The sequence below is a fragment of the Chrysemys picta genome, chromosome 2 (assembly GCF_011386835.1).
Source record: "Chrysemys picta bellii isolate R12L10 chromosome 2, ASM1138683v2, whole genome shotgun sequence".
Classification (NCBI taxonomy): Eukaryota; Metazoa; Chordata; order Testudines; family Emydidae; genus Chrysemys; species Chrysemys picta.
In genome coordinates, this window is record NC_088792.1 from 174,699,529 (window position 1) to 174,716,811 (window position 17,283).

The following is a 17,283-nucleotide window of genomic DNA, read 5'->3' on the forward strand; positions in this document are numbered from 1 at the left end:
GCCTCCTTTTTGGCTTTTTCTTCTCTTTCTTTTAGCTCCATCTCTCTCCTGTGGGCCTCCTCTTTGGCTTTCTCCTCTCTGTCTCTCAGCTCTATCTCTCTCTTGTGGGCCTCCTCTTTGGCTTTTTCTTCTTTGGTAGTCATTTTCCTGTTTTCTTGTGCTGGGTCACCCCCTTTGCAGTTGACAAACTGGGAAGCTCTCAGCTCTGGCTGCTGCAGAGTTAACAGTAACTTTCTAACTAGATACTCCGGAGGATGTAAAAAGAAAAAAAAAAACAATTCAGCTTGTAAATACCTTTTACCAGTCATTTGCTAATTGAACCCTTCTCTTAACAAAGGACCTGTAAAAAAAACTTAACACCTCTGCCTTCAGGCAAGGAGAGATAAGATATGCATCTATCTACTTCCAGCTCGGCTTTCCAAGCAGCTAGAAGGAAAAAAAAAATCTCACTGGCTTTTGGGTTTAAAATGATCCCACCGCTGCCACCATGTCAGGACTGAGATCCCCACTTTGAACTTTAGGGTACAAATGTAGGGGCCTGCATAAAAACTTCTAAGCTTAATTACCAGCTTAGCTCTGGTTCGGCTGCCACCATTTTCAATGGATTCCCTCCCTGGGAAACCTTGAAAAACCTTCACCAAATCCCTGGTGAAAACAAATCCAACCCCTTGGATTTAAAACAAGGGGAAATTAACCATTCCCCTCCTTCCTCCCACCAACTCCTGGTGAATCAAGATCCAAAACCCCTTTGGATCTAAAACAAGGAAAAAATCAATCAGGTTCTTAAAAAGAAGGTTTTTAATTAAAGAAAAAGGTAAAAATCATCTCTGTAAAATCAGTATGGAAATCAACCTTACAGGGTAATCAAACTTAAAGAGCTCAGAGGATTCCCCTCTAGTCTCAGGTTCAAAGTACAGCAAACAAAGAGAAACACTCTAGTAAAAGGTACATTTACAAGTTGAGAAAACAAAGGAAAACTAACACGCCTTGCCTGGCTATTTACTTACAAGTTTGAAATAGGAGAGGCTTGTTTAGAAAGATGTGGAGAACCTGGATTGATGTCTGGTCCCTCTCAGTCCCCGAGAACGAACACTCTCCCAAACAAAGAACACAAATAAAAGCCTTCCCCCCCCCCAAGATTTGAAAGTATCTTGTCCCCTTATTGGTCCTTTAGGTCAGATGCCAGCCAGGTTACCTGAGCTTCTTAACCCTTTACAGGGAAAAGGATTTTGGAGTCTCTGGCCAGGAGGGATTTATAGTACTGTACACAGGACAGCTATTACCCTTCCCTTTATAGTTATGACAGGGCCTGATCCCATATAATGCTGAGCTCTCTCAACTCCTTCTGAGATGCACAGGTATGAGAACAATGAGGCTCAGGACCTAAACCCACGTAGATTGTTTTGTCCACAAACAGTTGTCATGCAGCAAGACACTGGATTTGTACGTAAAACACACCACATGGCAGAAGCCCCACCATTTTTTTTTAAAGCTTTCCCTAGATTGGCCCTTTTCATGTTCTGGGATGCAGTCCAGCCCAGTGAAGGGTTGTGTCATCACCTGCCCAATAGCCCTGCTGGGGTAATGCTCTGCTGCTGCATCTCCCTTGTATGGATGCTCCCAACCAGTGTATGAGCATGCACAGGGTGTCTGGGTGACAAGCAACACTGGGCCAGCAGCTCTGACTCTGGCAGCCTGGTTGTCATACCATAGCCACACTCTGGCCTCAGACTTGGTTACACTGGGCAAAATGACCCCAACACCTCCCAGTCTCAAATTTCCCCAACATTTGCAATGTCCAGCCCTCTCCTGGACCACTCAGAGGAATAAGGTTTGTTTGTGTCTCAAGAAACAACCTGAACAGCTTATCCTTTTAGCTGGCCTTACCTATCACTTCAATTCAAACACAGCACTGGGTTGGTTTAGATTAAAAATGAAACAAGTTTATTAACCAAAGGAGATGGGATTTTAGATTAATTCAAGGATAGACGGTAGAGTTGGAAATGGTTACATGCAAATAAAAGTGAAAAATGATTTCTAGAAACCAAAACTTAACAAAACCACAGTCTTGGGTCAAGGTAAGATTCTTATCACACTTCCTTCCAGCAAGAGGATTGACTACCCCACTGGTCAGGATATTCCACAAAGCCCAAAGTGCTTTGTTCCTTTGTCTCCTTAGGTGAAAGATCACTTGGGGTTCTTTGCCCCTCTCTCTCATAGTCCAATGAATCTTTGAAATGGATTCTTCTGAATGCTACTCCTCAAAGTAAAGCGCATTCAAGCTGTGAGAAAGGAGACATGGAATCTGTTGGTGAAGGAAGTTCCATGCTAGTTTCTTCCCCCGCTGGTGTTTGCTAAAATAAAAATTGATCTGTTTCCTGCAATCTGCTCCCTCCCTCTTCCCCCCGCCACGATGCTGAGTGGTTATCTCCTCCCTTTGTTGGCTCTATGGTTTTGTTTACCTTTTATGGAAATTGCATTCCCATTGTCTCTTAATGCACGTTGGAAATACCTTCATGGTGGCAGAACCACATTCTTTTGTCTAGGGTAGGGTAACTTCAGCCCTGCCTGACAGGCACATATTAAGAACATAATTCCCAATATGTTTGTAATTTTGGATTTGTCCTCCATACATATACCACGCAATAATACTAATGATCAGTGTGTTATTAGATTTCTATTGATACCTTACCTGACACTTTTAGATACAGGTTATGACTGTAGTGAGTTGGTGTTGCACACTGACCTGAAACTCACTACCAGATACCAGTGAGCCCCTTGCCCTCTTGCATTGGGATTCTGTTGGGGTCACAGTCCTGTTATTCAATTCACATCACATGGGGATTAAGCTGCATGGCTCCCATTAAAATGAATGGAAACCATGCAGCTAAATCTCAGAATCCCTTGTTGGAAAGTTATTCCTTTGAATCCTGGAGAAAGATACTTATGGGTGAATCACTAAACTGCTACTTTAACTGCTCCAAATATTAGCTTCCCTTACTGCCGTGTGAGCTTTCCTATATGATGCAGAGTTCTGCCTGTACTGTGCATAGGGTAGTGGAGTTTGCAGTGCCACTCAGCTCTGGTGATAAGTGAAATGATTCCTAACCAGCAGTACTGCTCACGTTGTCAGCGACTCTGACTCCAGGCCCACATCAATGGAGAAAAGTATAAATAAATACGTATATAAAGTTATATGAATCATATAACATCTTTCATTTCAAAGGAGTTCCCAGATGCTTTAAAATCAAGGCAAACTAATATGCAAGCTATATACATGCGTCCTTTCACTCATTGCCTCTAGGATGAAACATGGCATTTTTAACAGCTCACAGCAATTTAGTATAAGACAAGAACAATACCTTATCCAGTCAAAACCTCTGGAATGCATGCCTCATTTGTTGGGACAAAGATTCATTCAAGCTGAGGGATTTTCTTTTATGAAGGATGTCCCTAGAAAGAATTGCTAATCTTGACTGTAGTAACTGCATCAATTCCTGGGACTAGTCAATGGAAACGGATGTAGCACACATTCAAATAGAATTTTCAAATGGCTCTATGCATTGCTTTCCTGGCTAATAATACTTGCAAGGCTGTTTTGATTCTTCCATATATGTGTCTTGGAGGATAGTATCTTTACTCTGATGGATTTCTCATTCAAGATATTGTAAGTGATTGAAAAAAGGGCCTTGGCAATAGCTAAACTTCTGACAGTTCTCTGAGATGTAAAAGCAACTGATGGCTGAGAGAAATATTGATGATAGCTGCATTTGGGCCTGTGTTACTCTGCTGCTTCAACATCATTAAAGCTTGATTGCTTTTTTGGCACAATTATAAAATTAGTGGAGGAAGGGAAAGTGGTAGGTGTCGAACACTTATATTTCAGTAAAACATTTACTTCATTGATAAGTTGATTCAACACTGCTTTGATATGAACAGCGTCAGGTGGCTTGAAGACTGGCCAAAAGGGAGTAACATTTGTGAACACATTTTTTTTTCAGTTGCTGACATTGTGTAGGTGACAATAAAATAAAATAAAGTGAAAACCCACCCTGCACGTTGCCACTTGTGGAAACTACTTTGTTCAAGGGTGGGGTTTGTGCTCCTTTCCCCTTGAAATGAGCATAGAGTTTGGCTCCCTGTCCTGGTTTCCTTGGGACCCCTTGATCTCTAAGCAGATCTCATCAGGAGTAAAGATCCAAGCTCTTTAAATGGTGTATAATTACCTGTATTATAGGCAAAAATTGATAGCACTGCATTTTTTCACCCTATTTTCAGATGTTTATAACTACTAAAATTTGTTTGGTCTGAAATTTTCCATGCCAGGTGTCTTCCTCAAGCTGAATCCTTTCAGGAAGTTTCAGAAAAAATGGTTCAGCCATTTCTGATAGGAGGTTAGGGGAAAATATCTTGTTTTGCCCCTGTTAAAAACAATTCTTACATCCATTTAATTGAGAGGCTCTGGCCTCTACATGCTTTGTAGCAGGGACCTGAAACTTGTTTTTTGATTTTTTTTTAATTAGGAAATTACATCGAAAAAGTATGTTAAAAGAACATTAAGGTTGAAAAGTCAAGCCCTCAAAAGTTAGAATTAAAATTTGTGCAAACCTTAGTTCGGCCTTTCTGTGTCTATGCATTATAATACAATCTTTAATTATATGATTACATGCTATTTTTTCCACAGGATCACTGCCTCATTTAGTGCATGGGCTGAATCTGCTCTCTGGATGAATCAGGGTTTTGTAGTGAAGGAGACTGTTAGATTCATGCCTCATTTGTTGCAGAAGTTGGAAGGCGTGTAGTGAATGAGGCAGGGAACAGCAGAAAGAGAAAGGGTCCAGATTTGCAGAAGTGCTGAGCGCTCACAGCAGCAAATGAAGTTGACTGGAGCTGGGCTTTGAACACAAGCATTAAGTACTCGGAAAAATCAGATCATACATGCCTCAAGTTGGAGACCCAAAATTCTTGAAGATTTGACAGTTTGGCCTTAGTCTCTCTGTACCTCACTTCCTTATCTATAAAGTGGGAATAATAATCTCACCTATTCTCACAGGAGCATCATGAAGCTAAAGGTTTGTGAAGCACTCAGACTCTAGTGATGAGTACCGTAAAAAGACCCATGAAAAAGTTAATAATCTTGTATTCAGTGCAGGATTTGATTGATGTACATTAATTAAGGCCTAGGGCCTTATTTATTCTCATTCAAAGAAATGTTGATTAATGGCCCTTTCACTGAATGAGGAGGAGGTCCTGGGGAAAAAAATAGTATGTGATCATGTAATTAAAGACTATTGTAATTACAGCTGGGTAAATAATGGATTTTTGGGTTTGGCAATTAAAAATAAAGTTTTGGGTTGACCCAAGAATGAAGTTATTTCAAATGTTTTGTTGAATCAAAGTTTTCTTTAAAAAAATTGCTTTGGGTTGAATTAAATGTTTCATTTTATCCCTATTTTGTCTGACCCAATGAATTTTATTTTAATTTTGATCATTTTAAAAAATGTTTTAAAAAAATAAATAAATTCAAAGGAAATTTCTAAATGAAGTTTCATATCCAGAAGTTTCATTTTGAAAATGGTGAAACAAAACATTTTAATTTTTCAGATTTTTTTTTCACCAAAACACCTTGGTGAAATTGACATGAATTTGCAAAATGCGGTGGCATAGCCAAATCTGCCCTTTTTGCCTAAAAAAGTTTTAGTTAAATAATTTTGCACCCATTTCTAATCGGAATACATATATACAAGATAACCAGATTAATTCTGACATCTCCTAACTTTTGAGCACTTGACTTTGTAATCTTAACTTTCTTTTAATGTAGGTTTATTGGTTGTAATAATACCTAGGTGCATTGAGGCCTTCAAGAATGCTTAATCAAAATCACCATTTCATCTACCCTGCTATTCCCTCCAAAATAATTAAAAGCTACTACAGGAGCAGGTAGAAAAATTAGCTAGCAGGTGTACTAATTAAGCGATGCATAGCACTAGTTATATTTTATCATATCTATCTGTCTGTGCTGATGCCACTAAGTAGTTCGGGAATTTAATCATTAATAACTTTCTCATTCCTAAACCAGCACTTTTCAAATCCATGTCACATGCACTTGTCCTCACTGAAGATTAACTATACGGCATGTGTGAATTTTTAAAAGAAAGCTAGTTTTGAAGTTATAAGAGAGCAGAGGAAAAAGAAGAGAACAGTTTTTACAAAACAAAAACATGCAGATTTTTCCACAGCCTCATAATTCAAAACCCTCTTGCCAGATGTTTTTAAAGACTCGGCCCCGTCTCTCCCCTTCCCCCCCCCCCCCCAAATTACCCCTGAATTGGATCAGGGAGAATATTTCGTATCAGTCATTTGTTATATGACATTTTGCCTCCTTTTCTGTTAATAATTCTTGAACTATGAGTTGTTTGTGAGCAATTAATTATATTTGCAATTTGAGCTGTTTTGACTGGACACTGGTATATCTCTGTTCCTTGATTGGGTGAGGGTAGAATCAATTAGCAGGTCTTTGGTGTGAATCCTCACAATTACTAATTCAAAATTCAATTTCTGCAAATAGTCACAAATATTAATTTAACAATAATTGTTTCAGCAAACAATCTTGGGAGTAAACTTACACCCCAGAGTGAAATCCTCCCTTGTGCACCTCTTAAGTCCCTCTTAAACCCTATTTTAATGGATTGTAGACCTTCTGCTGGCTCTCCACACAGGGATGAATTTCATTCAGAAAGCAAACACAAAACGGATGAAATAGCAATCCGTACATTCATTTAAAAACAATCATTTGAATATTTGTGTAAGTTTGTTGCAGTGTTTGTCTATCCATAGGCTGGATTAAAACTAAGCATTAGAATTTTCAGCCTGAATAAAGCTTCTTTATGCAAGTTAGAAGGATGTTGTTTGTTACTAGAATTCTGTAATGATATGATTTGTTGTTACAAACACTTCAGCTACCAGGATTTGTGCCACCAGGAGGTCAATCTCCTTTGCTGTCCACCAACATGATACAGACACTCCTAAATTCGTAATGTTGAAAAATCAAATTAATCAATAAATACACAAATCCAGTTTATATAGGAGGGCAGTTACCATTTCATGGCAATTTGGGTTTTGTACAGTTTCTATTTGTGATTGTACATTTCAGTTTTTACAGATTCTGGGTTCAGGATTCAAGCTGCCTTTTGTCCATATAAACCTATGTCCAGGGTCCTTGAATCAGAAGGTTGCTTCTGGTGCCTGGGAAGCAAGTTGCAAATTTTGGAATTGCGAACTCTCCACATCCAAGTCTGGCAACCTGGACTTGAGCTGCATCCACATTGCAAAATGTCTGTGCTCTGACTCACATCACAGAGAAACTCGGTCTCTGAACCATCCCACTAACAGGGTCTGTAGGCCTGAGTGAAGGGGGGGTGCTGGCCTAGGTCAGACTAATTTCTATATGGATGGAAGGGGGACTTGAACTTAAACCTGATTTAGAGCCCATGCTTAATGTGCTGTGTAGACATACCCCGAGGCAGTCACTCAAAATGAGCTGACATCCAAAAGGGTGCCCTTTTTTACTGAAAAATGTACTGATGGTCAGTTTTCTTTTTGTTTTTTAAACTGATTGTCAGTAAAAGTTTGCTGATGAATAGTACCCCTGCCAAAAATACCCCTCAGCCTTGGCTGGCAACCCAGCCTGAGACGTCTTTGCCTAATACACTAATACATGAAAAGTATTAATGTATTTGCTTTAATACTCAGTTTAGTTTTTTTAAACCATACATGTTTGTGCCCAAGACATCATTTCTTGCTGATAGAAATTCAGCAGCTCCTGAGCTAACATCATCCTTCCCTGCTCCTCCCTTGCTGTGGCGGGAGGAGGGTCAGTCATATGCTACTGGTAACAGATTACTCTCATAAAGGTCACCCCCATAACCCTGCCCCTGCTCAGCTGTGCTGATCAGTATGTTGGGAGGTTGGGGCCAAGACCCTGTCCCTTTCCACCTACTCCTAGACCCAGGGATTAGGGAGGTGGCTATGTAGGAATATGGCCTGGGGAGCCTTACTCCCACTTATGCTCCTTCACAGCCATGATCTGGCCCTAAACCATCTCCTTCTCCCATTTCTGAGACTTCCCATTCTAGCTCCATTTCCACTTGCTTCCCCCCTTCTTCATATTGGCCACCTTCCTCTGGCCGATGCTGCTTTTTCTGTTGTAGAAATATACCTCTTGTGAGCCCACACTATGCTGCATGGACGAGCCTGCTGCTAACACTTGGCAGTCACTTCACAGTGAGAGCTGTAGGGAACCTCCATCGCTGTGCAGCCATCTGAACCTCATTTTAAAGATCCCCAAGGCCCTTGCAAGGCTTGTTTCTTATTAGCCCCATTTCTCTCTCTTGTAGCTGATTTTGAAGATAAAGGAAGTGGAGCCTATTTAAAATTCACATGTTACTATCTGGGACACAAAGTCTAGTGTGTAGTAACACAAATATTTCTTTGTCACACTCTCAAACAACAAGAATTCGTTTCACTTTACACCAACTCGATAAGCAGAGCTGAACTAAATTTTAACATGTGGCGGAGGGTAGACATCTGTTACATTAAAGATGTCATATGTGGATCTAGGATATTTTACTAAAAAGATTAGCAGTGCTGTTTCTGGCATCACAAATTACCCTGATGTTCATGCTGTGGAAGTGCTTCTCGTTCCCAGTGTAGCTGCTCCACCTACCACTGTAACATGAGCGCAGAGCAACCGTCCTACAACAGTGGGGGAAACAGTAAATGTCACAGAAACCTTTCCAGAATTTCTGTTTGCAGTGTTGTTGCCACCCTGTCAGTCCCAGGATGTTAGCGAGAAAAGGTGGGTGAGGTAATATCTTTTATTGGACCAGCTAATCTTGATGACGAGAAATGGGGCTCTTTCACCAACATTAGCTGGTCCAATAAAAGATATTACCTCACCCACCTTGTCTCTCAGAATTTCTGTGGCATTGGGGGTGTATTTGGAAGCTGTGTGTGTGCTTGAATGTCTTGTAACACGGTATCCAGAAATGGAATATAAATGGCATCTGAACTCATCTGCGTGGCATCCACAGGCCACACAGACCACTTTCTACAGGGGGGGATAGAGTGTCTTTGGGTATGTCTACACTACGAAATTAGTTCGAATTTATAGAAGCCGGTTTTATTGAAATCTGTTGTATACAGCCGATTGTGTGTGTCCACACATAAAATGCTCTAGGTGCTCTAGTCGGCGGACCGCTTCCACAGTACGAGGCTAGCGTCGACTTCCGGAGCATTGCACTATGGGTAGCTATCCGACAGCTATCCCACAGTTCCCGCAGTCTCCGCCGCCCCTTGGAATTCTGGGTTGAGATCCCAATGCCCGGATGATGCACAACAGTGTCGCGGGCGGTTCTGGGTACATGTCGTCAGGCCCCTCCCCCCCCCGTCACAGCAACTGCAGACAATAGATTCGCGCCTTTTTACCTGGGTTACCTGTGCAGACAACATACCACGGCAAGCATGGAGCCCGCTCAGCTCAGCTGAGCTCACCGTCACCATATGTCCTCTGGGTGCCGGCAGACGTGGGACTGCATTGCTACACAGCAGCAGCTGCTAACTGCCTTTTGGCGGTAGACGGTGCAGTAGACTGGTAGCCTTCATCGGCGATCTGGGTGCTGGCAGCCGTGGGGCTTGCCATTTGGCAGTAGATGGTATATTAGGACTGTTAACCGTCCTATTACAAGTCGGGTCATCGCACGTTAGCAGAGTCTTCCCCGAGCACCCGATTGTGCAATAGGCCTGAAGACCATCGTCATACACTGCCAAGCGCCCAGTATTTGCTGCCAAGCACCCAGAAAGATGCCGAGGGCTATCAGTCACGCTGCACCGTCGTCTTAAGATGTAAAAAATAGATTTGCTCTGTATTCATTTGCTTCCCCCTCCCTCGGTCAAATCAACGGCCTGCTAAACCCGGGGTTTTCAGTTTAATCTTTGGGGGGACCATTCTGTGTGACAGTTGTTTGTGTTTCTCCCTGATGCACAGCCACCGTTCTTGATTTTAATTCCCTGTACCTGTACGCCATGTCGTCACTCGGCCCGCCCTCCCTCCTTCCCCTAGTCCGTCAGATACTACTTTCGCGCCTTTTCTTTGAATTCTGGGTTGAGATCCCAATGCCCGGATGATGCAAAACAGTGTCGCGGGCGGTTCTGGGTACATGTCGTCAGGCCCCTCCCCCCTCGTCACAGCAACGCAGACAATAGATTCGCGCCTTTTTACCTGGGTTACCTGTGCAGACAACATACCACGGCAAGCATGGAGCCCGCTCAGCTCAGCTGAGATCACCGTCACCATATGTCCTCTGGGTGCCGGCAGACGTGGGACTGCATTGCTACACAGCAGCAGCTGCTAACTGCCTTTTGGCGGTAGACGGTGTAGCATGAGTGATAGCCGTGGGGCTGGCAGCCATAGGGCTGCATTGCACCAGCTCCTTGCCCTTTGGTAGGCGATGGTATATTATGATTGGTACCCATCGTCGTCGTACTGGAGTGGCTGTCAATCATGGCCACTTGGGCAGACATGTTTCGATGATGATGGCTACCAATCGTAATATACTATTTTCTGCCAATTGCCCAGTATTGTCTGCTAAGCACCCAGAAGAGGCCGAGGGCGATGCTGGGTGCTGGCGGACGTGGGGCTGGCAGACGTGGGGCTGCATTGCTACACAGCAGCAGCCCCTTGCCTTTTGGCAGACGATGGTATATTATGACTGGTATCCGTCATCGTCATACTGGAGAGGCTATCACTCATGCTGCACCGTCGGCTGCCAGCTTAAGATGTAAAAAATAGATTTGTTCTGTATTCATTTGCTTCCCCTTCCTCCGTGAAATCAATGGCCTGCTAAGCCCAGGGTTTTCAGTTTAATCTTTGGGGGGACCATTCTGTGTGACAGTTGTTTGTGTTTCTCCCTGTTCCTGTACCTGTACGCCATGTCGTCACTCGGCTCTCCCTCCCTCCCGCCCTCCCTCCTTCTCCTGGTCCATCAGATACTACTTTCGCGCCTTTTTGCTGACCAGGCGCCATAGCTAGCACTGGGATCATGGAGCCCGCTCAGATCACCGCGGCAATTATGAGCACTATGAACACCACGCGCATTGTCCTGGAGTATATGCAGAGCCAGGACATGCCAAGGCAAAACCCGGACCAGCCGAGGAGGCGATTGCAGCGCGGCGACGGGAGTGATGAGGAAATTGACATGGACATAGACCTCTCACAAGGCACAGGCCCCAGCAATGTGGAAATCATGGTGTCACTGGGGCAGGTTCATGCCGTGGAACGCCGATTCTGGGCCCGGGAAACAAGCACAACTGGTGGGACCGCATCGTGCTGCAGGTATGGGACGATTCCCAGTGGCTGCGAAACTTTCGCATGCGTAAGGGCACTTTCATGGAACTTTGTGACTTGCTTTCCCCTGCCCTGAAACGCCAGGATACCAAGATGAGAGCAGCCCTCACAGTTCAGAAGCGAGTGGCGATAGCCCTGTGGAAGCTTGCAACGCCAGACAGCTACCGGTCAGTCGGGAATCAATTTGGAGTGGGCAAATCTACGGTGGGGGCTGCTGTGATCCAATTTGCCAGGGCAATGAAAGACCTGGTGATAGCAAGGGTAACGTGCAGTCAATAGTGGATGGTTTTGCTGAAATGGGATTCCCAAACTGTGGCAGGGCCATAGACGGAACCCATATCCCTATCTTGTCACCGGAGCACCAAGCCACCGACTACGTAAACCGCAAGGGGTACTTTTCAATGCTGCTGCAAGCCCTGGTGGATCACAAGGGACGTTTCACCAACATCAACGTGGGATGGCCGGGAAAGGTACATGATGCTTGCATCTTCAGGAACTCTGCTCTGTTTCGAAAGCTGGAGGAAGGGACTTTCTTCCCGGACCAGAAAGTGACCGTTGGGGATGTTGAAATGCCTATCGTGATCCTTGGGGCCCCTGCCTACCCCTTAATGCCATGGCTCATGAAGCTGTACACAGGCAGCCTGGACAGGAGTCAGGACCTGTTCAACTACAGGCTGAGCAAGTGCCGAATGGTGGTGGAATGTGCATTTGGACGTTTAAAAGAGCTCTGGCGCAGCTTACTGACTCGCTCAGACCTCAGCAAAAAGAATATCCCCATTGTTATTGCTGCTTGCTGTGCGCTCCACAATATCTGTGAGAGTAAGGGGGAGACCTTTATGGCGGGGTGGGAGGTTGAGGCAACTCGCCTGGCCGCTGATTACGCGCAGCCAGACACCAGGGCGGTTAGAGGAGCACAGCAGGGCGCGGTGCGCATCAGAGAAGCTTTGAAAATGAGTTTTGTGACTGGCCAGGCTACTGTGTGAAACTTCTGTTTGTTTCTCCTTGATGAACCCTCCAACCCCCCCCCCCCCCCGACCCGGTTCACTCTACTTCCCTGTAAACCAACCACCCCACCCTCCCCTCCCCACTTCGAGCACCGCTTGCAGAGGCAATAAAGTCATTGTTTTTTCACATTCATGCATTCTTTATTAGTTCCGCACAGAAGTAGGGGGATAATTGCCAAGGTAGCCTGGGATGGGTGGGGGAGGAGGGATGGAAAAGGACACACTGCATTTTAAAACTTTAACTCTTATTGAAGGCCAGCCTTCTGATGCTTGGGCGATCATCTGGGGTGGAGTGACTGGGTGGACGGAGGCCCCCCCACCATGTTCTTGGGCGTCTTGGTGAGGAGGCTATGGAACTTGGGGAGGAGGGCTGTTGGTTACACAGGGGCTGTAGCGGCGGTCTCTGCTCCTGCTGCCTTTCCTGCAACTCAACCATACGCTCGAGCATATCAGTTTGATGCTCCAGCAGACGGAGCATTGACTCTTGCCGTCTGTCTGCAAGCTGACGCCACCTATCGTCTTCAGCCCGCCACTTGCTCTGTTCATCCCGCGATTCAGCCCGCCACCTCTCCTCTCGTTCATATTGGGCTTTTCTCATCTCCGACATTGACTGCCTCCACGCATTCTGCTGTGCTCTATCAGCGTGGGCGGACATCTGCAGCTCCGTGAACATATCGTCCCTCGTCCTACGTTTTCTCTTTCTAATGTTCACGAGCCTCTGCGAAGGAGAAACATTTGCAGCTGGTGGAGGAGAAGGGAGAGGTGGTTAAAAAAGACACATTTTAGAGAACAATGGGTACACTCTTTCATTACAAGGTCGCATATTTTGGCTTGCAGGCAGCCATGGTAGGCCACAGTGTTTTGGCTTTTTTAACCTTCTTAACATGCGGGAAAGGTTGCAAACAGCAGCGCATTTCCCATATCAAGGATGAATTGGGTTGTCCATTTAAAATGGGTTTTCAATGTAAAAGGAGGGGCTGCGGTTTCCCGGTTAACATGCGGCACAAACACAAGTAAACCACCCCCCCCACACACACACACACGATTCTCTGGGATGATCACTTCACCCCTCCCCTCCACCGCGTGGTTAACAGCGGGGAACATTTCTGTTCAGAAGAGCAGGAACGGGCGCCTCTGAATGTCCCCTTAATAAAATCACCCCATTTCAACCAGGAGAGCTTTCTGGAGATGTCCCTGGAGGATTTCCGCTCCATCCCCATACACGTTAACAGACTTTTCCAGTAGATGTACTGGCCGCGATTGCCAGGGCAAATTAATCATTAAACACGCTTGCTTTTTTTTTTGTAATGTTTACAAATATTTACAAAGTTACACTCACCAGAGGTCTCCTGTGTGCCCTCAGGGTCTTGGGTGAGTTCGGGGGTTACTGGTTCCAGGTCCAGGGTCACAAACATATCCTGGCTGTTGGGGAAACCGGTTTCTCCGCTTCCTTGCTGCTGTGAGCTACCTACAGTACCTCCATCCTCATCTTCCTCGTTCCCCGAACCGTCTTCCCTGTGTGTTTCTCCAGTGAGAGAGTCATAGCACACGGTTGGGGTAGTGGTGGCTGCACCCCCTAGGATCGCATGCAGCTCCGCGTAGTAGCGGTAAGTTTGCGGCTCTGCCCCGGACCTTCCGTTTGCTTCTCTGGCTTTGTGGTAAGCTTGCCGTAGCTCCTTAATTTTCACGCGGCACTGCTGTGTGTCCCTGTTATGGCCTCGGTCCTTCATGGCCTTGGAGATCTTTTCTAATACTTTTCCATTTCTTTTACTGCTACGGAGTTCAGCTATCACTGCTTCATCTCCCCATATGGCGAGCAGATCTCGTACCTCCCGTTCGGTCCATGCTGGAGCTCTTTTGCGATCCTGGGACTCCATCACGGTTACCTGTGCTGATGAGCTCTGCGTGGTCACCTGTGCTCTCCACGCTGAGCAAACAGGAAATGAAATTCAAACCTTCGCGGGTCTTTTCCTGTCTACCTGGTCAGTGCATCTGAGTTGAGAGTGCTGTCCAGAGCGGTCACAATGAAGCACTGTGGGATAGCTCCCGGAGGCCAATAACGTCGAATTCCGTCCACACTACCCCAATTCCGACCCGCAAAGGCCGGTTTTATCGCTAATCCCCTCGTTGGAGGTGGTGTAAAGAAACCGGTTTAAAGGACCCTTTAAGTCGAAAGAAAGGGCTTCGTTGTGTGGACATGTCCAGGCTTAATTCGGTTTAACGCTGCTAAAGTCGACCTAAACCCGTAGTGTAGACCAGGCCTTTGTCTTCTTCTACTCTCCAAGAGAGAAGATGGCAAAGTTCTAAAGATCAGGGACCATATTATGTCATCACATTTTAAACAGAATTATTAAAAACCAAATCTTATTAGAGCCACACACAAAAAAACAGGATTAAAAAATAGTGGCACAATGTGGCTCTTGATATGCTTCTCATCCATCAATTCTGATTGTTTGTTTGTGGGCAATACACTTTGTTCCTATTTCCTCAGCATTGAAACCCCACTGAGAAGTATAATATTGACTAGAGTAATTGGACTTGTCCCTTTTCCCTCCTTGTCAGTTGGCCCGGATCAGCTAACTTGTTTGGCCTGACCAACATAATTGGGCCTATAGCACAGTGTTTTTCAAACCATGGGTCGCAACCCAGTACTGGGTCACAGCATATAAGGCACTGGATCGCCTTGCTCTGGTCAGCACCGTGGACCAGGACATTAAAAGTCCCGTTGGCGGTGCTGCCGGGTTAAGGCAGGCTAGTGCCTTCTTTTTCCGACACCGTGCTACGCCCCGGAAGCTGTCAGCAGCATGTCTGGCTTCTAGGCGGGGGGGCACAGGGCTCTGCGCGCTGCCCCCACCCCAAGCAACGGCTCTGCACTCTCATTGGCCGGTTGCGGGTGGGGCTCGGTACCTGCGGGTGAGAGTTGCGTGAAGCCGCTTGCGCACCTCCACCTAGGAGCCAGACCTGTTGCTGGCTGCTTCTGGGGCACAGTGTGGTCCATGGTGCCAGGACAAGTGGGAAGTCTGCCTCTGCACCCTGGCTGCACCACTGACCAGGAGCTGCCAGAGGTAAGTCCGTGCCCCAACCCCTGTGCCCCAATCCCCTGTCCCAGCACTGAGCCCCCCGCAAGCCGGAGCCCCTCCTGCACCCCAAACTCCTCATTCCCAGCCCCACCCCAGAGCCCTGACTCCCTCCCGTACCCCACCCCCCTCCCCCAGCCCAGAGCCCCCTCCCACACCTCAAACCCCTCATCCCCAGCTCCGTTGGGTTGCGAGCATCAAAAATTTTCTTCAACTGGGTCCCCAGAAAAGAAGTTTGAAAACCACTGCTATAGCATGTTCATGAAGTGTTTGTAGTGAGTGTTCTTTTAAATATTCAGTATTTGGAATTCGGTGACTGAATTGTAAGAAAGGTCACCTAAGTTACATTGTGTGGTTTCAGTTCCCTGGTTGGATATCCTGACTTTTTTAAACAGCAGTAGTGCCTGATGAAATAATTGGGGCATTGAAGCTCTCAGAGCGAGTGTGTGGACTGTAACTGTGGGTGTCCATTAAAGGTTTCCAGCTACATAATAAGCATGGAGATAGTTGAAGGAGAAATCTGTGGCAGCACAATATCCCTCTGGGATGAGAAAACAGTGAAAGGACATAAGGAAGTTGGTTACCTGGGAACATAGAATGTACCGTGCAGAATTACACTTAGGCCTGGTCTACACTCGAAAAATAGGTCAAAGGAAGCTGCCTTAAGTTGACTTGTTAATGTACATGTCTACACTACTGGGTCCTTTACGCCAACCTAGGTCTCCTTTAATGTCGACTTCTATAATCCACCTCTGTGAGAGGCAAAGTGCTTAATTCGATTTTCATGGGTCAACTGCGAGGTAGTGCAGATGCAGCGTTGTGTAATTCAACTTAATTGGCCTCCAGGTAGTGTCCCACAATGCTCATCTGTGACCGCTTTGGAGATCATTCTCAACTCTGCTGCACTGCAACCAGGTACACAGGAAACAGCCCTTCCCTGCTAAAGCCCCAGGAATTTTTGATTTCCCATTTCCTGTTTGATCAGCATTGGGAACATGTCAGCTTGAGCATAGCTGATCATGGACACTACATGCCCCAAATGTGTTCCAGCCTGGTCTGCACAGGATGGAGGTGCAGGGCCGCCCGCGGGGGGGAGTGGGGCAATTTGCCCCGGGCCCCACAGGGGCTTCGCGAGCCCTGGCCCAGCGGTGGTCTGGGTCTTCGGCGGCATTTCAGCAGCGGGGGGCCCTTCAGTGCTGCCGAACATGCGGAGCGACTGAAGGGCCCCCCGCCGCCAAAATGCCACCAAAGACCCAGACCGCCGCCGGGTTAGTACAAGCGCCGCAGCTCCCCCGCTTTGCCCCAGGCCCCCTGAATCCTCTGGGAGGCCCTGTGGAGGTGGTGGATCTCATTGCTGTGTAGGGAGAAGAGTCTGTGCAGGCAGACCTCTGATCCAGCAGAAGAAACGCTGACATCTATGCAAAGATCGCTCGTGGAATGGGGGAAAAGGGCTACACGAGGGACACACAGCGGTGCTGTATGAAAATAAAAGAACTTTGCCAAGCATACCAGAAGGCAAGGGAGGAGAACAGTCATTCTGGTGCTGAGCCCCACACATGCCAGTTCTACAATGAGCTGCATGGGTTCTTGGGGGTGACCCTACCAGCACCCCTACAAGCAATGTGGAAACCTCACAGGTGTGTGAGTCTAGGGACAACAAGGAGGACGATATGGTGGATGAGAAAGAGGAGGAGGAGAATGGGAGACAGGTGAGCGGTGGATCCATTCTCCCCAAGAGCCAAGAAATATTCTTAACCCTGGAGCCCTGTGGGTCACAGGACATCATGGTGGTCGACCG